General features: G+C 46.3%; 1 protein-coding gene across 1 annotated transcript in view; it reads right to left on the reverse strand.

Moving 5' to 3' along the window:
- The window catches only part of EPS8 (EGFR pathway substrate 8, signaling adaptor), a 143,245-nt gene extending 119,097 nt beyond the window's left edge, over positions 1–24,148 (reverse strand). The window contains 1 exon segment of the mRNA XM_081926942.1: positions 24,026–24,148. The gene's annotated coding sequence lies outside the window, so the exon portion shown is untranslated.
- Positions 24,149–25,510: the final 1,362 nt, after the last annotated feature.

The following is a 25,510-nucleotide window of genomic DNA, read 5'->3' on the forward strand; positions in this document are numbered from 1 at the left end:
TCCCTTAGCCTTCGTCCCCAGGTAAGGATCCAGTCCTAATACTAGTCTACCCTATAAGGTCGTAAATGACGGTTGACAGGGGTGGCTAAAAAGGTTCCTCCTCCCAAAAAAAGGAATTTGTAAGTAGAATTATGTACAGTGGTACTTTGGGTTCTGCTGCCAACCTAGCAGTTCATAAGCATGTCAAAGTGCAAGTAGATAAATAGGTACCGCTCTGGCGGGAAGGTAAACGGCATTTCCGTGTGCTGCTCTGGTTCACCAGTCCTGCTGGCCACATGACCCGGAAGCTGTACGTCGGCTCCCTCGGCCAATAAAGCGAGATGAGCGCCACAACCCCAAAGTCGGCCACAACTGGACCTAACGGTCAGGGGTCCCTTTACCTTAGGTTACATACACTTCACATTACATACACTTCAGGTTACAGACTCCGCTAACCCAGAAATAGTACCTCGGGTTAAGAACTTTGCTTCAGGATGAGAACAGAAATCATGCAGTGGCAGCAGGAGGCCCCATTAGCTAAAGGAGTACCTCAGGTTAAGAACAGTTTCAGGTTAAGAATGGACCTCCAGAACAAATTAAGTACTTAACCTGAGGTATCACTGTACTAGGCATTGCTTCCTATGACACCTCCATCTGTGCAGGGCCTAGGGACCCTGGGCATTATTTTGTGATTTTATGTTGTAATTTTATGTTGTGAACCGCCCTGAGACCTATGGATATAGGGCAGTATACAAATTTAATTAATAAATAAGCACCTCCCTGCCTGTGCTTAAACCAAGATCCTTGGTTCTGTCTCCAAAGGGAGACTATCATCTTTCTCTCTTCCTCCTTCTCCTGTGGTTCCTGCTGCGGCAAAGTCGTTTTACATAATGTCTATGGAGCAGGGCGAGAGGAATCACAGAACAACAGAACTATTCATTGTGGGTTTATCTTTCTGTTTGACAAATGCGTAGCCTTTCCTGCTTCCTTGTAGGGGGGGAGAAAACCTCGCCCTTGCTCAGGGTGCTGTTTTGCAGGACACCTTGAACCCATCTCCCTTGAACATTTAAAGCTGCAGCACCCCACTTTAAACAAGTTTATTTGACACCCTTGCAGGACAACGTTCGCACCACACACTGAAGCACTGTTACACTACTTTTAACAGTCATGCCATTAAATCCTGGGAACTCTGGTTTGTTCAAGGTGCTGAAAGCTGACAGGAGACCCCTCACAGAGCTACAGTTCCCAGTGTTCCCTAGGAAGAAGTCAGGGACAACTCAGCTGTCAGACTACAAGACTCTTAGGGCTGTGAGTTCAAGCACCACTTTGGGCAAAAGATTCCTGCAATTCAGGGAATTGGACTAGATGGTTCCTCATGGTCCCTTCCAACTCTATGATTCTAGAAGAGGGATTGACTGTTAAACCACCCTGGGAATCGTAGCTCTGTGAGAGAAACAGGGGTCTCCTATCAAATCACAGCACCCATGTCAAACTACAGTTCCCAGGATTCTTTGGGGGCAGCCAAAATAAGTGGTAAAAGAGCGCTTTAATATTTGGTGTGAATGTAGCCAATTAATAAACAATGGATCCGGAATGCCAGGCCACAGTGAGTCCAGTTGTGGGTCTAATCCAAGGCCATGCAATGAGACGAGGTGGGGGGGGGGAACCAACTAAAAAAGGAGGCAATTTCAGGAACAAGCAACGCTGATGCAAAAACCATACTTCGATAGACTGCTTCTCAATGGTCCCTGCTTCTCATTTGAGTAGACGAAGCCTTTCAGAACACAAGAATATTGCCCTTATAGAGCACAGATAATTTGAATGTGGGCACGCATAATCAAATTATTTAGCCTGAAAATCTGGATGCTGTGAAAAGGATCACAAGAGTTAATGTGGAGATTGAAAACACACACACACACACACACACGACCATAAAAGAATAAGCCGCAATAAACTAATTCATGTTTTAATGTGTGACAAAGGACTCTGCTGTTTTTGCTGCCGCTAGCTAGAGTAGTTACTGTATCAGGAAAAGCTGTCCTCCAACCGGGCGCCCTCCAAGAGTCTGGAACTACAACTCCCACCAGCCTGGCCAGGGTTCGTGGATTATGGGGGCTGCAGCCCAACAACAGCCAGAAGGAACCAATGTGACATAATGGTTAGAGCAGGGATCAGCAAACTTTTTCAGCAGGGGGCCAGTCCGCTGTCCCTCAGACCTTGTGGGGGGCCGGGCTATATTGGGGGGGGGGGAATGAACGAATTCCTATGCCCCACAAATAACCCAGAGATGCATTTTAAAGAAAAGCACACCATCTACTCATGTAAAAACACCAGGCAGGCCCCACAAATAACCCAGAGATGCATTTTAAATAAAAGGACACATTCTACTCAGGTAAAAACATGCTGATTCCCGGACCAGATTGAGAAGGCAATTGGGCTGGATCCGGCCCCCAGGCCTTAGTTTGCCTACCCATGGGTTTTGCAGTGATTCTCAACCTGTGAGACCCCAGAGGTTATTGGACTACAACTCCCATCATCCTTGAGCTCTGGCCTTGCTAGCTAGGGGTGGTGGGAGTTGTAGTTCAACTATATCTGGGGACCCACAGGTTGAAAAAAGGCTGGAGAGGGTTGGACTAGGACCTGGGAGAGCAGGGTTTGAACCACCACTCAGCCAAGACGCTCACTGATCTCTTAGCCTAACCTACCACCCAGCGTTGCTGTGAGGATGAAATTGGGGGGGGGGGAGGGGAACCAAGTGCACCTCCTTGAGATCATTGGAAGATAAAGGTGGTACTGTATATAAACATGATGAATAAACAAACATCCTCTCCCTTCATAAGCAGGGGATGGCAGAAGGATGGTTATTGCAGCTTCTGCCTGCAGCTGGTACCAGATCAGAAATTAAACTAGTGGGCGGGGCGGGGCGTGATTAGAGGTGTCAAACCCAAATCCAGTTTTGGGAATCCTCTCCTATGTACACCAGTGTGCATGAACAGCCCTTCCCCTAGCCTAGTGCATGATCGCCACTGGGGAGTGGGGTATAAAGACAAGAGTGGGAAGAGAGGATGCAGCTCCCTAAATCTTAAGCTTTCTGCAAAGAATCATAGAATCGTACAATTGGAAGGGACCCCAAAGGATCTAACCCAACCCCCTGCAATGTAGGAAATCTCAACACATGGTCTCGCATCCAAATCAAAAGCTACTTAGCTTTGCAAATGTCTTAGCAGTTTTGTTTCAGCTTCTTCCCCACCTAAAACCTTTAAGCCCACCCCACCACCCACCCCAAATTATAGCTGGGAATTTAACACTGCAAAAATGTAAGAATTAAAAATTAAGGTGCAGAGGGCACAGATTCAAATTTGGAAATGTTAAAGTTGTACACCTAAAATAAAATAAAAAAGCAAAAAAAATTCTGCTGTAGAAGTTGTAAACTCATGTTTCTAGTATATACACAAAGTATCAAATGTGGGAGAGTAATAACGATGCAACAAAACAACAACACCACAAACTGGCTTATAAGTATAAAACCAAATTTACTAGAATAACAACTAGAATAGAGATAGACTTGTAACCATTCAAACAACAAACATACTAAGGTGCCATGTGCAAGACGAAGCCTGGAGATACTGTCAACATGGAGTGGATAAATGTACAACTGTATCTTAACAAGTTACATGTGCAATAGACGTTATACAGACTGGATGAATGAACCGTTCAACAAGTAGCGTACGTTTCTACACAACGAACCTTGATCCAGAAGATGTGAAATGCATGAAGCTGTCAAAATATTAAGTCAGGTCATTGGTTGGATTATCTAGCTGAGGGTTGTTTATTTTGACAGACAACAGCTCTACAATGGTGGAGGGACTCTTTTATGGCCGCGGAGTGAATTTGTAGCTTTCTGCATGCAAACCATGTGCTCTAAGCACTGAGGAACACTTCCTCTCCTGCAACTCTTGGGCTTCTCAGATCCCTGAGCTTACCTGAATGGCTCTTCAAAGCACACCTGTACACACGGAGGATGACACAGCTGAGTGAGCCATTATTGAACACACAGCGTTGTTTGTTATTTGAGGTCAACATCCAACGCCTCTCATTTTCAGAAACAGAAACCGAGAGTGGAAACTTGTTTCTTTTCCCAATGCGTGATCAGCTTGGGAGGCCTCGATGCAGCTTAAGGATAAATTAAAAAGGATTAGATTTCACTCCTCAATTAAATAATCACGCTCTGCCCAAGATGCCCTAATGCATTCGCAGAGTGCCCTGACAGCCGCGAAATGACGTGTGACGTTTCGAAAAGGCAAATATTGACTTAGCGGCAAGCTGCTGGTTGCTCCTTGTTCCAGAGAGTCAACTGGTTCACCCCTGCTTAAAGAAAAAGAAAGGAAGACCCTTTGCACTGCCTACAGCCACCAGCGCAAAACGAGCTCGCAGAGAAGGAACGGCAAAATTAAAAGATAAAGGCAAGTCATGGATGCTGGAAAAGAAATTTGCACTAGCGAGGCATCCATTCTTATGGCAGGAGTGTGTGCATTTGTACAGGGAGGGAGGTTTTATATCCTGCAAGAACTCCAGAGGGTGGAGTATTTTTAATATATAAATATATGGTGTTTTTTCCCACTAGCCAGGCTCTGTGCCTGGAAAAAAGCCAACTTTAAGGAGACGGGAGCTGTGGTGTTTGCAGGGGTTGGGGCTGGAGATCCCTGGTCAGGGCGAAGCAACCTTCTTTCTCGCCAATTCTCCCCTGAAAACATCTTTCTGCCTTCTCCCCCCACCGTCAAAATACAGGTGTATTGTTAACAGGTAGGTTACATGCTTGAGTAAAGTGTATTTGCCAGTTTAAACATAGGCTTCCACCCTAGGTTTGCATAAGGAAATGAGGAGGCTCCTGCAATGTCCATCAATGGCTCCCCAAGAGGATTAGAAATTAATGGAGGGCAAGCTTATTATTGATCAATTGCTTTTATATCCTGCCTTCCCCCCCCCCCAAGGAGCTCAAGGTGGCATTCATGCTTCGTGCCCCTCCTCATTCAATCTCCACCACTACCCTGTGAGGTAGGCAAGCCAGAGAAGCAGTGACAGGTTCAAGGTGATCCCAGTGAGCTTCACAACCGAGTGGGGATTCAAACCCCGGCCTCCCAAGTCCTAGTCCGACATTCTAACCACTACGCCACACTGGCTGCTTAGCCATGATGGCTATTGCTCTGCCTCCACAGTCAAAGGCAGCAATGCTTCTGAACACTAGGCGCTGGGCACCACAGGAGAGAGACAGCGCTCTTGTGCTTGTGGGTCCTGCTTTAATTCACAGGCGTCTGGTTGACCACTGTGAGAGCAGGATTCTGGACTAGATAAGTCTTGGGTCTGATCCAGAGGTCTCTTTCAGGAGTACCCAACAGGGTGGTTTACAGTACATGCATGGGATGCGGGTGGCGCTGTGGTCTAAACCACTGAGCCTCTTGGGCTTGCCGATCGGAAGGTCGGCGGTTCAAATTCCCGTGACGGGGTGAGCTCCCATTGCTCTGTTCCAGCTCCTGCCAACCTAGCACTTTGAAAGCACACCAGTGCAAGTAGATAAATAGGTACTGCGGTGGCGGGAAAGTAAACAATGTGCTCTGGTTTCCATCACAGTGTTCTGTTGCGCCAGAAGCAGTTTAGTCATGCTGGCCACATGACCCAGAAAGCTGTCTGTGGACGAATGCCGGTTCCCTCGGCCTGAAAGCGAGATGCGCACCACAACCCCATAGTCGCCTTTGACTGGACTTAACCATCCAGGGGTCCTTTACCTTTACAGTACATTGCAAGGGGTTGTTCTACATCACCCTTAGGTCCCTTCCAACTCTTAAGATTCTATGATTACGCACGTTCCAGCAAGCTGGAGGCATACTTGCACTCAATCAGCACGCCACACACAAAGACAGTACATTTCTAATTATAACAATGTTAATTATCGCACCTTTGGTCAAAGACGAGAACATTTAGAGAGGGGGTGGGGTGGAGGGAGAGGGAGATGCTGCTCCCCTGCTGCGATTTGAGTGCGCTAATGCACTTTCTCCCTTTCGCTTTCCACTTTTCTGTCTCATGTGGGGAAACCTTAATGAGAGAGAGAGGGAGGGTGGGAGAAGGGAAGCTTTGGGGAGGCTCGATAAGCCAAGGAAATTATGCAGCGTTTAAGCAGTGACTCAGAACCGCCAGATTAAAGGCCCCATTATAAATGCCGCCACATCCCTAATCTTCAACAAATTTGGATTAACCAGCTGCTTGACCTTAACTCTTTGGGTGAAGACACTTCTGACAATGGAGAGTGGAAGACTACATCTGTACAAAAGGCCGCAAGGCAGATCTATCTGCTGGATGTGTCAAGACGTCGCCTGAATCTCAGGTGGTTCACATAGGCCTCTTTGAAGTGTTGTCATTTCCACTTATGCACTTGCAGTTCTAAATGGGTTGCCTTTTTTAAGGGAAATAAATGGATTTATTGTTTAATAATTTGCCTAACTATTATACAGTGGCAACAACACAGCTTCATTCTTGCCACGCTCCAGGTTTTTGTTATGCCCTCACCACAAGTGGCACCAGTGGAAATTGGGTTGGCAAACTGGCCACCAGTTTCCATCCTCCACAACTCCCCAGGGTCAATTAAGAGCGGGGGGTGTGGGTGAGAAATTGGCAGCTGCTATTTAAAAAAATGGTGGAGAGTACTTGGGAGAAAATTCTGTAAACTGGTATTTTCAAGAGGTAAAGGAGGAAGTGGGAAAAAGAAAAAAGGAAAGTCTCTGGAATTGTCTCAGAAAAGTACTTCCTGATAAATGTTGACTCGGCTGCAATTAGACTACGTGAATCTGCTTTTATTTGCCATCAGGTCTCTGGCCCACCTGGCTCACTGCTGACTGCCAAGAATGACTCTGCACCTCTTTTAAAGTGATATTTTAGTCTGGCAGCACACAAACCTTGGAAGTTCCTGCCTGTTGATATCAGGTGCACTGCACTCTTTTAGGTGCATTTGTGTTTAAACAAGCCTATCCAAATATGTAGTCCTTTGACCGGTATTTTAATCTGTTTTTTAGCTTATTGTGTTTTTTTTTTATGAAGTATATACCACTTGATTGTAAAATAAACTAAAAAAACACCCCTCAAAGTGGTTTACAAAAAGAATAAAACAAATTAGCCGTAAAAATAGTTAAAAGCAACTTTTTAAAACGTTCAAAAATAATTGAAAACAACAATAAGCTAAAAACTAGTGTTAGGTGACTTTAAAGGAAGGTGTTAGCCCAATGCAGAGATGCCAATCAGCAGAAATTAAGGTATGTTGGTTAAAGGGAACACAGTAACTTAACTATCATCTATTCAAGATTCTTAAATTTCACTCTCTCCAGTTGGGAGTTCAAGGCAGCTACAATCAACAGATAAAGCATTATACAATGTTAACGCATTGCTACAACCATGAAGCCTTAACAGCAACAATTTAGCGGCAAATAATATTGGTTACACTGTGCCTAAAAATAGTTCTGCCTCTTTATACAAATGCCTAGCCAGTAAGGAAACATCTCACAGCAATTTAGCTAATCAGTAATGGCAGAGCAATAAAAAACACAGTACACGCAGAAGAATCATCTAATAATAGAGCAGTAAAAGTATAGGAAAACAATAAAATGATAATAGGAAACAAAACAAAACAGAAGGTTGGACTTTACCTTCTTTGGAAGCAATATGCACAAATGGAGAACCTGTGTATTAATATTATCCATCATTGTCATCACCATCACTGGTAAACCACCATATCAAGGTGATTTACACATAATGACCTTATTGTTGGATCATCCCCAAAAGCTGAGAGGGCCAAAGGTTCCCCATCCCTGACTTTGGAACTGTAGTTTGTTAAGGGTGCTGAGAACTGCAGCTTCATGGGGACGCGGGTGGTGCTATGGTTTAAACCACAGAGCCTAGGACTTGCCAATCAGAAGGTCAGCGGTTCGAATCCCTGTGACGGGGTGAGCTCCCGTTGCTCGGTCCCTGCTGCTGCCCACCTAGCAGTTCAAAAGCATGTCAAAGTGCAAGTAGATAAAGGTACCACTCCAGTGGGAAGGTAAACGGCATTTCCGTGCACTGCTCTGGTTCGTCAGAAGCAGCTTAGTCATGCTAGCCACATGACCCGGAAGTTGTATGCCGGCTCCCTCGGCTAATAAAGCGAGATGAGCGTCACAACCCCAGAGTCGGCCACGACTGCACCTAATGGCCAGGGGTCCCTTTACCTTTAAGTGGGAAACTACAGATCCCAAGATTCTTTGGGGGAAGCACATGCATGGAACTGCACTGTTCAGCTCCCATCTCTGCATCTCTCAAACAAGCAGAGAGTGATGTGCAACTGGAACATCTTGCACCAAAAGAGAATGCTGTTTTGTTTTGGGTTTCTTTGTTTTTTAAGCTGTCTTCCCTTCACCAGTGAACTGACGGTTATATGGACCAAAGGTGTGGAACTCCCCCTTCAACTATTTTCCACTGCACATCTGCAAGATGCATCCTGCCAAAATGAGCAAGGGGAGTTTGAAAAGGTGGTTTATATAGGGGGCTCCAAATGCGTCTTCTTTTAATAAAGAGTCGCTCCTGTCTTTTCAACAGGGGCACATCATATAGAAATTCAATACTCCTTGCTGCTGTATGCCTATTTCCAAAGGAGAGGGGGAAAATTGAGTTTTTAGATATGCAGAAGTTCTGCCAGAAACAACAAAAAGTGGCCACACAAACAAGAATGCCCGTGTGAGTGTTGTATATTTGTCATTGTTTTCATTCACACACAGAGAGAGAGAGATTCTAGCAGCTAGGCCACAGACAATGTTCAACAAGCGTCTTCTGCAAAATTAACTCAATACAGCTGTGGAAAACTGATGAACAAAACATATGCTCAATCACTGGAATAGATATTGTTACCCTCTTTCCATAGTGTAGTCCCTGGGGAAAAAAAGGATCTAATCCAATTGGACGCTGTTGCCTGCTGCAAAGTTAAACTATTAACAATGTTAAGTTAAAGCAGGAGTGGCAGATTTCAATCTTGTGTGGTCTCCCTTTCTCCTCTGCCTCCCTACAAAGCAAGAATAAATTATTATTATTTATTTATACCCCGCCCATCTGGCTGGGTTTCCCCAGCCACTCTGGGCGGCTTCCAACAAAATATAGCAAAAACCTATAGCAAGGATTCCTTAATAGTAATAGCTAAGGTGCAACCAACTGATTCACCAACCTGATGTTTTGGATTACAACTCCCATCCCACCAAGTTGGCGAAGGCTGAATGAATTAGTAGCAATCCTCAGTTTGCATTCTTGCTTACGCCAAGTTTGTTGTTGGTTCGGACCAAATCTAGCACTGCAAGCCCATACGAATGATGCCATCAACAGAGTTAGACAATACAGCGTTTTACATCAGCTGAGTGAGTTTTCCAGGATTTCAGACAGGAGTCCCTCCCTGTTCTCCTTGGGGATGCTGAGGATCCTCTCTGGGAACTTTTGCATGCAAAAATGCCTGCTCTGCCCCCCCCAGGAAGTTAAGGAAGTTGGTCCATTGGAAATTGGCCAGCAGCAAATTGGCAGAACCGAGTCTATATTCTACCCGCTCCCAAGTTAGAAATCTCAACAGCAACAAATGGAAGACTACAAACACAAAGAATTAGTTAAAGAGACAGATATATACAACTGTGAAACTATATGTTCCCAAACATATGCTATACTACAAGAAGCAAATATTAAAAATGCAAGGTCTTCTTAGAAACCCCTTTGCCAATTAAGAGCACCTCTAAACTTCTGGATCAAAAGCCATACCTTTTATTTTAAAAACGTAAGATTATTAAACAGAGACATTAAGAGCTCTGGAAGTCATTCTTAAGCCACAATCTCCCTGCCATAATCCATCAGCGACCAAGCTGGACCTAACAATAAGCAACTTTTGGGACAATTACACACACAGAAGGGCCTGCTATAAAATGTAGTTTATTCCTTGCTGTCATTACTGTTCCCAGCAAACCTCAACAAACTACACTGCCCAGAATTCTTTGAGAGGGAATGTGCTTCAAATATGATTTAAAGGCACAGAATGTGTGCCACCTTAGTTTTTTGTTTTGTTTTTAATTGCTCATTTCTCAGTGTGGGGACCAACTTTTATTTTCTCAGACGTGCCGCAACACCTACAAATTCAGTGCAAAAGCTGCCTCCCTCCTTACATACGCACAGCATGTTCTGATATTTTTCTGAAAGCCATTACTCAGTGATTGCTAAATACACACACATGACTCAAATGACAATTAAAATTTGAGTGCAAGAGCTCACGGGGCATACATTTTCTTATGCAAATGATTGCTCTGGGCAGAATAATATATTTTGGATCCTAAAAAAAGAGATCTCAGCAACTTAATTCTCAAAATGTGAAATGTCACTTCCATCCCACTGAAAAAAAAGGGGGAATGCAGTAAATCATCTCTCTTCTTCTAATCATGACATGTAGTTCATTAAGGAGACTGAATCATAATTAGTAGATGTGCAGGTGCAGCCTTTTCCAAGAAGGAACGTATGCAATGTATTTAGTCCCAAAGAGGAAACAAATTCCTCTCACTGCATATGATACATGCCAGGTATATAATGAGTCATCCTAGATAGTAATAGCTAGATCATTCTCCAAGGAAGGATCCGCAGGCAGCCAAAACAGCACCACCCACCTACCATTCAAGCAGTGTTAGAAATTCAGATACCGTATTTTTCGCCCTATAGGACACACCATCCCATAAGGTGCACCTAGGTTTTTTTGGGGGGGGGGAATAAAGGGAAAAAAATTATTTTCCCCCCAGGTGCGGGGGAGGCCCGAGCTTCCCCCGACCCCAACCCCCAAACAGGCAGCTCTCTGCAAGCCGTGGGAGCCCAACGCTGGCTCCTGCTGCTTGCGGAGAGGTCTGCGAAGCCTGGACGTGCTGATCTCAGCGCGCGCAGGCTTCGGTATGCAGGCAACTCTCCGCAAGCAGCGGGAGCGCTCCCACTGCTTGCGGAGAGGTCCGCAAAGCCTGGAGAGTGAGAGAGGTCGGTGCGCACCGACCCCTCTCGCTCTCCAGGCTTCAGCAAAAGCCTGCATTCGCCCCATAGGACGCACACACATTTCCCCTTCATTTTTGGAGGGGAAAAAGTGCGTCCTATAGGGTGAAAAATACGGTATATAAGCTAATCACCAAATGGCACCTTATACCCAATTTACAGTTGCCATAATAATAATAATAATAATTTCTTATTTATACCCCAGGCACTCTGGGCGGCTTCCAACAAAGTATTAAAATACAGTGGTCTGTTAAGCATTAAAAGCTTCCCTAAACAGGGCTGCCTTCAGATGTCTTCTAAAAGTCTGGTAGTTGTAATTCTCTTTGATATCTGATGGGAAGGCGTTCCACAGGGTGGGTGCCACTACCGAGAAGGCCCTCTGCCTGGTTCCCTGTAACTTGGCTTCTTGTAGCGAGGGAACCGCCAGAAGGCCCTTGGTGCTGGACCTCAGTGTCTGGGTAGAACGATGGGGGTGGAGACGCTCCTTCAGGTATACTGGACCGAGGCTGTTTAGGGCTTTAAAGGTCAGCACCAACACTTTGAATTGTACTCGGAAACGTACTAGGAGCCAATGTAGGTCTTTCAGGACTGGTGTTATGTGATCTCGGTGGCCATTCCCCGTCACCAGTCTGACTGCCACATTCTGGATTAGTTGTAGTTTCCAGGTCACCTTCAAAAGTAGCCCCACGTAGAGCGCATTGCAGTAATCCAAGCGAGAGATAACTAGAGCATGCACCACTCTGGCGAGACAGTCCGCTGGCAGATAGGGTCTCGGCCTGCGTGCGACATGGGGCTGGTAAACAGCTGCCCTGGACACAGAATTGACCTGTGCCACCATGGACAGCTGTGAGTCCAAAATGACTCCCAGGCTGCGCACCTGGTCCTTCAGGGGCACAGTTACCCCATTCAGGACCAGGGAGACCTCCTCACCTGCCACAACAGAATGTCTAGGCACCATTTCTCCCTGCCCCCCAATTGTTGTTGTTGCTGCTGCTGCTGCTATTGCTGTTGTTCATTTCATTTCTATACCACATTAAATTTTAAATAAAAAATCTCAATGTAGTTTACAACACACTGAAACGTCAAACAAAATGATCCAGAATAAAACAAATTCAAGCTTCAAGGAACATATTTCAGATTCTTCTCTAAGTGACATTTTGCTTTCCCCGTTTTCCTCTACCTACTTAATTTATATAGCTTCCCCCATAGCAGAAGGAGTCTAGCAAACCAATGTTGTGTAGCGGTTAGAGTGTTGGACTAGAGGACCTAAGAGATCAGGGTTCAAATCCCCACCCAGCCATGAAGCTCACTGGGTGACCTTGGGTCAGTCACAGAAACTGGAACATGTCCAACTGCGACAACGTGGAGATCTCTGGAGGCCAGGCTGCCATCCCATCAGCTCCAACCAGCATGACCAGTGGTGAGCAGAGTTCGAAATCAGCCAGGCGCCAGGAGCATTTTGCACCTATCGGCCACTTGTGAACAAGTGAAGATGCCCGGGATGCATGCCTGGTGATCATTGGGTCTTGCCAGTTTTCACACACTAATACCACATCCTGTAGAATTCTATCAGTTATATTTTATCCACACAATCAGAGTGAATTTCTGGGTGCGGGGTGTGTGTGTGTGTGTGTGTGAAATGCTTTTGCTGTGCAGCCTAAGCAAGAGCAGTGAACAATGTTATAGTTAATTGTTGCAGCTTGTCCTCACCACACTGCCCTGCTCACAGTTGTGAATATTCCCAAGTTGTGAATGGTCCGTGTTAACATTAAGAAAAAGGGGTAGGAGTAGACCAGGGGTCAGAAAACTTTTTCAGCAGGGGGCTGGGTCCACCGTCCCTCAGACCTTATGGGGGGCTAGACTATATGCCCCACAAATAACCCAGAGATGCATTTTAAATAAAAGGACACATTCTACTCATATAAAAACACACTGATCCCCTGGGCCTTAGTTTGCCTACCCATGGAATGGGCCAATACAGTTGTACCTTGGATCCCAAACACCTTGGTACTTGGACGTTTGGCTACCAAACACCGCAAACCGGAAGTGAGTGTTCCGATTTGCGAAAGTGTTTTGGAACCCAAACGTCTGATGGGGCTTCCATGGCTTTCGATTGACTGCAGGAGCTTCCTGCAGCCAATCAGAAGTGGCGCTTTGGTTTCTGAATGTTTTGGAAGTCGAACGGACTTCTGGAACGGATACCGTTCTACTTCCAAGGTATGACTGTATATAAATATTTGGACTGTCCCTGGACAGTTCTCAAGTTCTCAAGGTTCTTAAACAAGCTCAGGGTTGTAATCTGAACTAGCCAGATGTTTAACTGAGAATCATGGTCAGTCAAAATGAGACTTTGGAGCCATCTTGCCAAAAAAATGGCAACTAGACACTTTATTTTGCCAACTGTAACCTTGGTTTGAAGAGCCATTTGGCGCCTAGCTTATACATCTGTGTTTCTAACACTGGATGATGGGAGTTGTAGTCCAACATCTCAAGGGCATTACTAACAGAAGACACCGCTGATCAAAAGTGAAGCACAGAAGACCAATGTTAGAGCAAAACAGCCATCTCATCAAAGCAGCAGGAGGTTCTCCTAATGATTATGGATCCCTCACTTTGGCAGGCATGTCCTTACAGATCTGGCTTCTGTTTAGCAACAGAAATCAAGAATTTAAATCAAGAACCTGGAAGGTCATCTGTCAACAAAATGCTCTGATGTGCTGCTGCAGCCATGAGGAGCACGCTACTCTCTCATGCCTTGCTCACTTCAGGGCAGATTTGGCAGGTAGTCAGTAAGTTGACAATAAAACCATCATCGCTTTAGCTCTAGCCTTTTCATTATAGTGAATGCTATACTCCAGAGCAGGGATCAGCAAACTTTTTCAGCAGGGGGCCAGTCCTCTGCCCCTCAGACCTTGTGGGGGGCCGGACTATACTTTGAAAAAATATATGAACAAATTCCTATGCACCACAAATAACCCAGAGATGCATTTTAAATGCAGTGGTACCTCGGGTTACAGACGCTTCAGGTTACAGACTCCGCTAACCCAGAAGTAGTACCTCGGTTTAAGAACTTTACTTCAGGATGAGAACAGAAATTGCACGGGGGTGGCACGATGGCAGCGGGAGGCCCCATTAGCTAAAGTGGTACCTCAGGTTAAGAACAGTTTCAGGTTAAGAATGGAACTCCAGAATGAATTAAGTTCTTAACCCGAGGTAACACTTTAAAAGCACACATTCTACTCATGTAAAAACACGCTGATTCCCGAACCGTCTGCGGGCCGGATTTAGAAGGCGATTGGGCCGGATCCAGCCCCCGGGCCTTAGTTTGCCTACCCATGCTCCAGAGAGCACCAGGAAACTCTTGTTAATAATAATAACAATAATAATAATTTATTATTTATACCCCGCCCATCTGGCTGGGCTTCCCCAGCCACTCTGGGCTGCTTCCAAAAAATATATATTAAAATACTGTACTACATTCAAACATTAAAAGCCTCCCTAAACAGGGCCACCTTCAGATGTCTTCTAAAAGTCTGGTTGTTAGGGGGCTTTACTCAGCCCCCCCCCGCCCCCCAAAAGAACAACAATCTGGACCCACCCCTGCCTCTCAGCCTAACCTACCTCACAGGGTTGTGGTGGGGGTTAAATGGAGAGAGGCGAACAATGCACCTTGGAGAAAAAAGTGGGGTATAAATGCAATAAATGATGATGACGACGACGATGGTGATGGAAGGAGTGCAATAGCATTCAGTTCCCTTCGAGGCAAAGGAAGCAGTAGCCTGTGGAGAGGGGTGGGGGAAATACCTCGAAATCCAATGGACCAACCCGAAATGTCACAAAATAGTGGCAAGAACAGGGAACGGCCATCACACCTGTCCCAGAATTCCCTACTTCCATTCCCCAGTGACTCCCTGCTAACCATGGTTTGCACATTCTGGCTAAGGTGAGAACTATGCATAGTCTTAACCATAGCCAAGATGGCGTCAAGAAGGGAGGGGGCATTTTGTGTAAGAGGGGAGTCACTTGGGGGAGGGAACACACTATCACACAGCCCTCTCAAAACCTTTTAACCCCAGTTAAGAGGTTGAGGCAACTGTACTCATCCAAAGAAATCCTAACCAGTTCCCTTTAGGCAGAAACGAAACAATTTACTGTGTTTATTTCCGGTAGAGTGCATAGCAGCTGCCCTCTGGTGCTAGGTATATTTCTAAAAATCCTAAAAACGGATACTTGAATTCTCCCTTTTGTAATATAATCTTCCCCACCCACCCTACAGAGTGTTTCTAATGGCTTAGGCTAATATAATTAGCCAATTTGAATGTCCTGCAAAATTAACATCCTTTTGCATTTCCAGCTGCACTGGTAACAGTTCAGAAATGGCTTATGTCAAAAAGACTTCGCTCACAAATGAATAGCTCCTCTTTGAAACCATTTTTAATGCTTTTCACTGTCTGATGGGGAAAGGGCGAGTTGTTCTACCTGCATAGCTTGGTCAAATCAAAGCCCTCCCCTTCTCCCCAACATCTTTCCTTCTCCTTCTTCTTCTGATAGCAGAGTGTCCGTATTCCCTTTCAAGCAAGCTGTTTAGATGCGATAAGGCGCCTGAATTTTAATAGAAAACACACTTCCTAAGTCAAAGGGGTGGGGTTTTTTTTAACGGAACAGGTCTCTAAAAACACATAAAACTAATTGCAATCCATACTATGTATTTTCCCCATACTCTACACACAGAAAGCACACACCCATTTCCAAAAGGGAGAAAGAAAAGAGATGTCTCTTAGAAAATATCATGAACAAAAGTGCCGTTTATAGCCAGTGACCATAAAACAAATTTGCATGCTGTTTGGTACAAATCACATGTCACTCGGTGCTGTACTGATAGAGGAACATGAATGAATAAATGATCCCTTTTGCATTACATTCTGGTAAATGGAGAGGCTGTTTGTGTACTATATAGGTAAGAAAACTCTGCTTCTTCTGCCGCTATCCATCCACATGTTGCTCAGACATGTACAGTTGATCCCCGCTTTTCAGCACATCACAGAAAACCATCACCTCCCAATGGCCAGCGCATAAATGTTTCCAATGAAGCGGGAGCACAACTTGCTCCCAAGGCGCATTGATCTATTTTGCACATCCTCCAAAGGTCCCGCAGCAAGGAGCATAATGAGCAGGCATCCCCAGGTCTATAGGAATGCAGAATTCAGCTCCGTGCAAATCATCAGGTTCCCATTACAAAGAAGAAGCAAGATTTGACAGCTCTTACAGCTGCCAAAATACGTTTAGAAACGAGAGAGCAATGCAGAATGAAATCCCAGGACCCAGTGGGATGGCAGCATAGGAATGTATATTGCTTGCATGCACAGGGCCCTGTGGAAGAGAATTTGCCACATTGTTTGAAAGGTATATTGTTTTCTCTGCAGGATCCATTGGCGAGGAAACCATTCTGAATGTGTGAGTGAGCAGGCCCCACAGGCTTGTGGCAGCGATCTACACCTCGCAAAACGAGCAGTGAGCAGGAGAAGAATGGACCTACTACACACAGGCTTCAAGATCCACATGCAAAAAAACCCAGCAGCACCATATATACCCAGCCGCCAGATCTGTTTCTGCACACAGAGGTCTCTCCACCCAGCCATCAACAGATGCATCCCAGCGACCACATCACACCAAGTAAGACAAAAGAATCATCTTACACCTTCAACCAAATATGGAATTTTCAATTCAATGGGGCAAGTGGGATTGCACTCCTACAGTAACTGGCTCTTCCATACGGACTCTGGATTAACACATAATACTGAACCACAGGCTACTGTGAAGTGTACCCAGCCCAGCAAATTAACCTATGCCTCCTCTCCTCTGGGCAGCTGCTGCCGCTGCCTCTGGTCTCTGATCTGTCTCCCCGCACCGCCCCACATGGGCCTGGGACTTGTCTGTCCACTCCCAACTGCAAGGGCTGGTGGACTGGCTGGGCTCCCTCACCCACTTACTTGCTTGCTCCGAGGTCACCTTGGCTCCTGGCAACCAGCACCCGCTGACCAGTCCCAGAGGCATCATTCGCCTGCAGAGCTTGCGGCCAGGGCGGCTGCAACAAACAGCTCTGCAAGGCTTGGGGAGGCAGAGATGCGAGAGGGCATCAGAGGAGGGAGGGAAGGAAGGAAAGAGGGACAGAGGCCAGTGTTGCCCACGGTATCCCTGGCCATCATTCAAGGCACCCCAGGGTGCCACAGCACACTTCTTGAAAACCACTGTCATAGATGAACCAGGCCTGTTTGCAGACAAGCTGTGTCTATGTAGACACTCCCCTGTGTCTTGTAAAGAGAGCATCAGCAGAGAGAGCTGAGCAACAGGCAGAGGTTGAGAACAGGTACAATTCTGCACACAAACACTGCCCCCTGCATCCTCCGATCCGATTAGCTAAACAAGGATAGAGTTGTTACGGACATTGCAAGAGCAGGAACGCTCATTGTTCTGGACTTCCTCTCCTCAAAGTGAAAGCAATAGGTGCGCCAATCGCACCCGTGCCAGAAACGCTACACTTTTCAAGCAGACCAGGTGTAAGTCTCGATAAGGCAGGCACTGTTATCTCACAGCATCCAACGCTGCGCTAGAGAATGGGTGCATTTTGTTTAGACTTGTGACATTTCCCGATCTTAGCTTTTCCTGAAGCCACAGTAGATGCAACTTAAGAAGCAGCAGCTCATTTTTCTAGCGCTGACGTAGATGTCCGGTGGCTGAAGAGATACCAGCTAGTATCGTACTTTTCTATCTGTTTGGCTGCTGTGCAGTTGGTGCCAAGAAGGTTGACGTGAGTGTCAGTTTTAGAAGCGAATTCGGGCAGGAGAAGGGATGCAATTTGTCATCAGCAACAATTCGATGGATATTTATTTACTTTTGTTTATTTTGTTTTATTTCATTGATATCCCACCCTTTTCTTCCAGGAGCTCAAGGTGGAATACATGGTTCATCCATATTTCATGAGACACTCGTGGAAGGAACATTGAAACCTCTTTGCCCACCTTGTAGTGTACACATACCTTCCAACATTTCTCCAATGAAAATAGGGACATCCTATCCTATCCTCCATTTATTTATTTATTTAATTTATTTATTTCTCACCCATCTGACTGGGTTGCCCCAGCTATACTAGGTGGCTTCCAACATATATCAAAACATTATAAAAATTGAACATTAAAAAAAAAACAACTCCCTACACAGTGGTACCTTGATTCTTGTACTTAATCTGTTCCGGGAGTCCGTTCGACTCCCAAAACTGTTCAAAAACCAAGGTGCAGCTTCCAATGGGCTGCAGGAGCTTCCTGCACTCAATCGGAAGCCATGTTGGATGTCTGGCTTCTGAAAAACGTTCACAAACTGGAACACTTCCGGGTTTGCGGTGTTCGAGAGCAGATTTGTTCAACAACTAAGCTGTTTGAGACCCAAGGTGGTACCTCTGGTTGCGAACGGGATCCGTTGCGGAGGCCCATTCGAAAGCTGAAAGAAATGTAACCCACACCTGCAGGTCGCGATTCGCTGCTTCTGCGCATGACATGATTTTGTGTGTCTGCGCATGCGCAAGTGGCGAAACCCAGAAGTAACCCTTTCTGGTACTTCCGGGTCGCCGCAGGACACAACCTGAAAACGCTTAGCCTGAAGCAAATGTAACATGAGGTATGACTGTATAGGGTTGCTGTCAGATGTCTTCCAAAGATTGTACAGTTATTTATTTCCTTGGCTCAGGGGTCGCATAACTCCATACCGTCCAACATTTATCTGATGAAAATAGGGGTGTCCTACCATACGCTTCTGGGACGCAGGTGGCGCTGTGGGTTAAAGCCTCAGCACCTAGGACTTGCTGATCGAAAGGTCGGCGGTTCGAATCCCTGCTGCGGGGTGCGCTCCCGCTGCTCGGTCCCAGCGTCTGCCAACCTAGCAGTTCGAAAGCACCTCCGGGTGCAAGTAGATAAATAGGGACCGCTTACCAGCGGGAAGGTAAACGGCGTTTCCGTGTGCGGCTCTGGCTCGCCAGAGCAGCGATGTCACGCTGGCCACGCGACCTGGAAGTGTCTTCGGACAACGCTGGCCCCTGGCCTCTTGAGTGAGATGGGCTCACAACCCCAGAGTCTGTCAAGACTGGCCCGTACGGGCAGGGGTACCTTTACCTTTACCTTTACCATACGCTTCAGAAGGGTGGCGCTGTGGGTTAAACCACAGAGCCTAGGACTTGCCAATTGGAAGGTCGGTGGTTCAAATCCCCGCGATGGGGTGAGCTCCCGTTGCTCGGTCCCTGCTCCTGCCAACCTAGCAGTTCAAAAGCACATCAAAGTGCAAGTACAGTGGTACCTCAGGTTACATACGCTTCAGGTTACAGACTCCACTAACCCAGAAATAGTGCTTCAGGTTAAGAACTTAGCTTCAGGATGAGAACAGAAATTGTGCTCCGGTGGCGTGGCAGCAGCAGGAGGCCCCATTAGCTAAAGTGGTGCTTCAGGTTAAGAACAGTTTCAGGTTAAATACGGACCTCCGGAATGAATTAAGTACTTAACCTGAGGTACCACTGTAGACGAATAGGCACCGCTCCGGTGGGAAGGTAAATGGCATTTCCGTGCGCTGCTCTGGTTCGCCAGAAGCGGCTTAGTCATGTTGGCCACACGACCCGGAAGCTGTATGCCGGCTCCCTCGGACAATAAAGCAAGATGAGCGCCACAACCCCAGAGTCGGTCACGACTGGACCTAATGGTCGGGGTCCCTTTACCTTTACCTTTACTTACCATACACTTCACTATTTCTCTGATGAAAACAAGGGCATTCTAAGGAAAAGTGGGACATTCCAGGGTCAAATCAGAAACTGGGACTGCTTCTGTAAATCTGGGGCTGTCCCTGGAAAATAGGGACATTTTGAGGGTCTGGTGTACAGCCCAGAAAAAGCTTTATTGCTCCGCTTTGCTGAATGCTAAACAGGCTCTCAGGAAATGAAGGGGGTTTGGGGGACGGGGAAATCCAGAGGCAAATTGTTTTCATGCCCAGGTTTGAGCTCTATAAAGAAATTGGCCCAGACAGACGTTCTATTCAGGATCTCCACATTAAGGGAATCAAAACCCAGGAGATGAGAGCTAACGCCATTCATTCCCTGACCGATCAGAAGGATTCGGATGGAGTCAAGGGTGTGACCCTTCCCTGTAATGAGCTGCAGTTCAAAAAGTGTCAGGTTAATTTTCCTCCTGGCTGGTAGCCACAGGCAGGTTGAGAAGAGAGATTCTGCTACAGTTGGAGAAAGAGCTTTAGAAACCAGCAATACAAAAAGTCTCCATTCAGCTTGGAGAAACCAGAAAGTCGTTCCACCTCTTAAAGGGAGATCAAGTAACTTCTCTGAGATCTTTTGCCAGCAGCAACAGGCAAGGAAAACGTGGGAATTTTGATTCTCAAGCCCGATACCAAAGCAAAGGCTGACCCTGGGTTCACTGTACAATTGCTAACTCAACCAAGGCAACATTTAATACAGAATTGAGCATCTATTTTAAGTAATCGGAAATAAAAAGCTACGAAGTATCTAGCTGTAGCATGTGCTCATATTCCTGTTTGAAAATCTCTATGCAATGTACAAAAAGAAAGAAACGCAAACACAACAAAATGATGCCACAAAAACAGAGATACAACACTAAACCTGGTAAAACAAAACTTTAAAGATGTATAAACACATGCCCAAAACAGGAAGTCAGTACTACTGGCAATGTCCCGATCTTGTGGGTTGAGGGAAAAGAGATCCCTTTGCAAGACAGCTGAAGCAACTGACAGATTCCGCTTTGGGGTTTAGATGTGGACAAGACATCAGGACAACTTGTGCAGCCCAAGCAAAAGCGGTCTGTGCTCAAATCCAGAAGTGTGCAGACTGCCTCTGCTCCACCCGCAATGGACTTATTTGCACCTTTCTGAGTTTGCATGAACATAGTTTGGCAATAAGAAGCATGCTCAGCCCCCCCCCCCAAGTGACAGTCCGGAGGAAGCACCCTAACATTTCTACTGGAAAGAAACAGAAACTGCCTTTTACAGAACCACCTAGAGCAAGGGTCAGCAAACTTTTTCAGCAGGGGGCCGGTCCACTGTCCCTCAGACCTTGGGGGGGGGGGCTGGACTATATTGTGAAAAAAATAATGAACGAATTCCTATGCCCCACATATAACCCAGAGATGCGTTTTAAATAGAAGGACACATTCTACTCAGGCAAAAACACGCTGATTCCCAGAATGTCCATGGGCCGGATTTAGAAGGCGATTGGGCCGGATCCGGCCCCCGGGCCTAAGTTTGCCTATCCATGACCTATAGTTAAGTCTTGGAGGCAAGCTTCAAAGATGCTCAAGCTGAACTGCCAAAGTAGCAGCAACCATAGTTGTTAAGTAGAGCAGGAACATTTCACCTTAAGTGCTAGAGACAGAAGCTGAGATGGGAGGTCACAGGTGGAACATTGGTAAGATGCATCCATCTGACCCCTCTCAAAAAAGATGGATAAAATCATCCAACCAATTCAACAATGGCAACAAAAGCCAACAATTGTGTGAACTGTCCATAGCAAAACCGGTCCCTTTATTTTGGATTTGTTCTGCCCCGACTAAAAAGTGCTTGCTGGTGCACGAAGAGTGATATCCAACGTTAGAGTAAGCACAGTGGTTTCCAACAGGTCTACTCCAAGCATGTATTAGTTGGCTATCACTGCAAAACATTTTGCAAACCCTTAGGCACAAACTGAGGAACTGAAGGGAGGCCCTTGCCTACCTAATCATTGTCACCTTGTGGTCCCAGGATTTAACTTTTTGCTTGTGTTAGTTCAACGGCAAAGAACAGAAATACTTAGAAAGTTAACTTTCCATTTATTTTTAAATCAGAAAATTCATGCATACTATAGCAGGCTCAAGAATGTGACAGAAATCTTGTCACATGTTTGCGTGACTCAGCTTTTGGCCTGAGTGCTAAACACTGAACTGCAGTCTGCAAGGAACAACAATTTGGCTAATAATAATAATAATAAAAAATAATATTTTTTATTATTATTGCCTTGACTCCCTCCATCATCTTTTTTTGGGGAGGGCACTACCTTCTTGAATTAGACTCCCTGCTACAAATCCATCAGTTCCACCCATGGCAAAACATCAGGCTTCTGCTTCTAACATTGCCACATGTTGACATCTGACGTTCTGTGATAAAGTTCAAGGCTGAAGTTGGTGGGGCTGCCTGTTATTACATATCTACCGAGTAGTTAGAAACCACAATTGTAAAAAGACACCCTACACAGTATATTTAACAATAATTACCCATGGGTATTACTACTTCCAGCTCAAGAGGCAGTGACTAAGTGTTGCTAAGCAGGCCGATAACCAACAGGTACCACATCATAAACAGGGAATACAAGAACCCCCTAGAGAAGTCCTAACTAACCATCACTTATCCAGCCTGCTATGGAGAAGTTTCCCTGGCGCTTTTCCTTGACAGAATAAGCAACTGCTCTCAGTTTTGTACTCACAAACACTAATGCAGATTAATAAACAGACAGAGAGATGGAGAGCTCACCATGGGCTGAAAATGGGCCATGCAGGAGGTCATGCACCTTAGTCAAAATGGGCGGTGGCTAATTGTGGTTAAGAGTGACCATGCATTTAAAGTGCACCCCCTCAAAAATTCCGGGAACTGTAGTTTACCCCCCCCAACAGAGCTATGATTCCCAGCACCCTTAACAAAACACAGTTCTGGTGATTCTTAGAAAGCGAGTGCTTGAAATGAATGGTGTGTACACAGCACAATAAGACATTCCCTGCGATTAGGAGCGGGGCAGAAAAAGTAGCAATATAGCTAGTTAGTTACTATTACATTTATATATAAATGTAAATAAATATTCTCTAAGGAATTCCAGGCAGTATCTCCACTCACTCACTCACACAAACACACAACAACAACAACAACAACAACAACCCTGCAAGGTAGGATAGGCCAAGAGATAGCAGCTGGCTCAAGGTCACACTGGCCAAGTGGGGATTTAAAGCCCAACCTCCCTGTCTGATGCTCTGACCACTACACCACACTGCCTCAGCTGAGAACGAACACACGGAGGTATACATCTTTGGGGCAGTTTTTATTGCCCCTTCCCTGATTCTGAGAAGAATCTGGAGCATTAGCTGCTGTTAAAAGGCAATGCAATCCCCAGAGTTTAAAGGCTGCGGTCCTATGTCTACTCAGAAGGAGGTCCTGTTGCATTCAACGGGGCTTGCTCTCTGGTAAGTGGGGTCAGGACTGCACAGCCTAATCGTGGAAAGATATAAAAGCTTGGGGGCGGGGGAGGAAGCTAGGATTTCCTCCAAGGAGCACATTTATCTACTCCAGGAAGCAATAAAAAGCCAGCAACTACAATCCTTCCCTAGTTGTTATTATATATATATAAAAACAAAACCAGCTGACAAGATAGATCTCAGGTGTGGTAAGTGAGCGAGCGCTCAGGTGACAGGGGAAGGGAAGCGGAGCAGCGCACGTCTCGGCTGGACAGGGCGGCGGCGGGCGGGAGCGCCTGTTACTGAACCCGCGCCGCCTTCCATCTTTCACAAACACGCGCGGCCATTTCACACGTTACGCTTTTCACGAGCAGCGGACGCGGAGAAAGAGAGGGAGCAAAGGCGCGGGTCTCGGGAGCTCCGGGGCGGAAAATAGACGGGGGGGGGCGTGGGTGTGACACCGGCTTTCCCCCCTCCCCACCCCTTTGGAAAAAGGGGGAAACCCACCAAGAGAGACCCCCCTCCAAAATCTCCCAGGAGAGCAAACGCGGTACTTCGCACCCCCTCGACGCCCAAAGGGAGTATTAAAGAAGGGAAATGTGGGTCTGGGCCCCAGCGGGGTTGGGGGCGACCCCCCTCCCGCCTCTCTCTCTCTCTCCCCCCCCCCGATTGTGGGGGGAGGGACCCTTCCCCGCTCCCCCCGACGCCTTTTGTGCGCCCCTTACCGCGCTGCTGGTTCCTCGCCTCCCGTCTCTCCTCTCCCTTCCTTCCCCGGGAGGACAAGAGGCGTCTGGTCCGCGCAGGGCGTCCGAGCCGACGGGCGGGGAGAGCGGCGAGGCTGCCGAGAGAGGAGCCGCCGACTGAAGCGCCCTCCGCACGGCCCGCTGCCTCTTCCAAAGTGCCCGCCTCTGCCTCGGCAGCTTCGTGCGCTCCGGGCTTCCCGCGGGCCGCAGCGCCCTCTCCTGGACGGCCCGGGCTTCGCTCGCTGGTGGAAGAAGCCCCGCGAGGGGGGGGGGGAGCGGCGAGGCGGTTCACACGTGCAGGATGCGCGTCGCGTGGTCTCGCCGCCGCGGCTGAGAAAGTGGATCCATGTGTGTGGAACTAAGTAAGAGGATTAGGGCGGCCGGCAGGGAGAGAAAGTTACCCTTAATGATCATTAACAAAGTGCTGGATTTAAAATTGAGAAGATCCAGGGGGTGGGGGGAGCATGGGTGTAGCCAGGGGGGGGCAGCTGCCACCACTAAATCAAGTAAATAAAAAAAATAAAATTAACTAACTGACCAATCGCGTTGCAGATAGCTCTGTTCTGCCCCTGCCCCATCTTAATTCCTGCTCCCCCACCCAACATGAAGGCAACTCTGTTTAAGGAAGCTACTAATGTTTTGTGTTTTTCACATTCTGTTGGGGGTCGCCCAGAGTGGCTGGGGAAACCCAGCCGGATGGGCGGGGTATAAATTATAAACTGCTACTACTACTATTGTTTTATATATAGAAAAATGTATTAGTTTTTAACATATCATTTTCAACAGTAATTGAACATACTTTTACATCTTATTCAATTTTTTTGACTTCCATCAGTCCTGTCTGAAAATTTCCCAATCTAATCTCTTAGTATGCATTTCTTATCTTCCCTATTACATTTCAAACTCATAACCAATATCTCTATCTTTTTCTACTTTGTAACACTTCGTCTATTTCTCCTTACAAAACTTCTTGTAGTCCTACTAGAGCAATTTGTTGATTACAGTTGCTCTTCAAATAATTCATATACTTCTTCCAATCTTCTGTAAATCTCTAGTCCAGCAGGTTTCGAATCCTTCCTGTCATTTTGTCCAATTCTGCATAGTCCATTAATTTCGTCTGCCATTCTTCTTTTGTCGAATTACTTCTTGCTTCCATTTCTGGGCTAACAATACTCTTTACTTCTAAGTATACAGACACAGGATTTCCATGCTAGAATGCTGGGCTTGACTGGGCTTTGGCCTGATCCAGCCTGGCTGATATTATGCTCTTGGGATGGGGGGAGGGGAAAGAGCTTGCATTGAAAGCAATTCATTCAGAGCATGTGATTTGCTGAGGGAGTGGAAGAGGGACTTTTGACAAACAGTCATAAAAGCCAAAGTCCTTAGGGGCTGCTTTATATACTTAAAGCTAATATATTTTATTGGGCTCCAAAGTGATGGTTGGAATGTACGGCTTCCTGCAAATCA

The sequence above is a fragment of the Podarcis melisellensis genome, assembly GCF_964234715.1.
Source record: "Podarcis melisellensis genome assembly, chromosome: 10".
In the NCBI taxonomy this organism is placed as follows: Eukaryota; Metazoa; Chordata; class Lepidosauria; order Squamata; family Lacertidae; genus Podarcis; species Podarcis melisellensis.